The sequence below is a fragment of the Sinocyclocheilus rhinocerous genome, unplaced genomic scaffold (genome assembly GCF_001515625.1).
Source record: "Sinocyclocheilus rhinocerous isolate Xijiao unplaced genomic scaffold, SAMN03320098_v1.1 scaffold111, whole genome shotgun sequence".
Classification (NCBI taxonomy): domain Eukaryota; kingdom Metazoa; phylum Chordata; class Actinopteri; order Cypriniformes; family Cyprinidae; genus Sinocyclocheilus; species Sinocyclocheilus rhinocerous.
This window is the reverse complement of record NW_015642811.1, coordinates 489,327-489,929: the sequence shown is the minus strand read 5'-3', so window position 1 is coordinate 489,929 and position 603 is coordinate 489,327.

Genomic DNA, 603 nt, shown 5'->3' with positions numbered 1-603 from the left:
TAGTGACAAAATTATTAACTTAAGGCTTAGCGTCTGCCCCACTTTAACTTTAACTGTCTCTCCAATTATGTCATCTACCTCTGCATTTCTGGATGTTTTTGAACCTATCAACCTCCAGGAATTGAAGCAAGTGATTGACAAGCTTAAACCTTCATTTTATGATCCTAAACAACCAAGCTCCTGTCTATCTATCTGACCTTCTTTACTTCTATACTCCGTCAGAATCCTGTGTGATTGGTTATAATGCGCAGCACTGTAAAAACGCATCTGGCTCAGCGCCAGCCAAAGCACGAACGCAGATTTGGAATTTGGCAGCTGATGTTAGAAATGGCTGTTCATGCGTTCGTTACGTCTCGTCTAGATTACTGCAATTCTTTATATTGCGGTATATCTAAATCTCAAATTGCGCGTCTTCAGTTTGTCCAAAATGCTGCGGCCAGACTTCTTTTAAAGTGCCGTAAACATGAACACATCACTCCAATTCTTAGATCTCTACACTGGTTGCCGGTTTGTCAGAGAATAGACTTTAAAATTCTCCTCTTTGTATATAAATCCCTACACAACCAAGCTCCTGTCTATCTATCTGACCTTCTTTACTTCTAT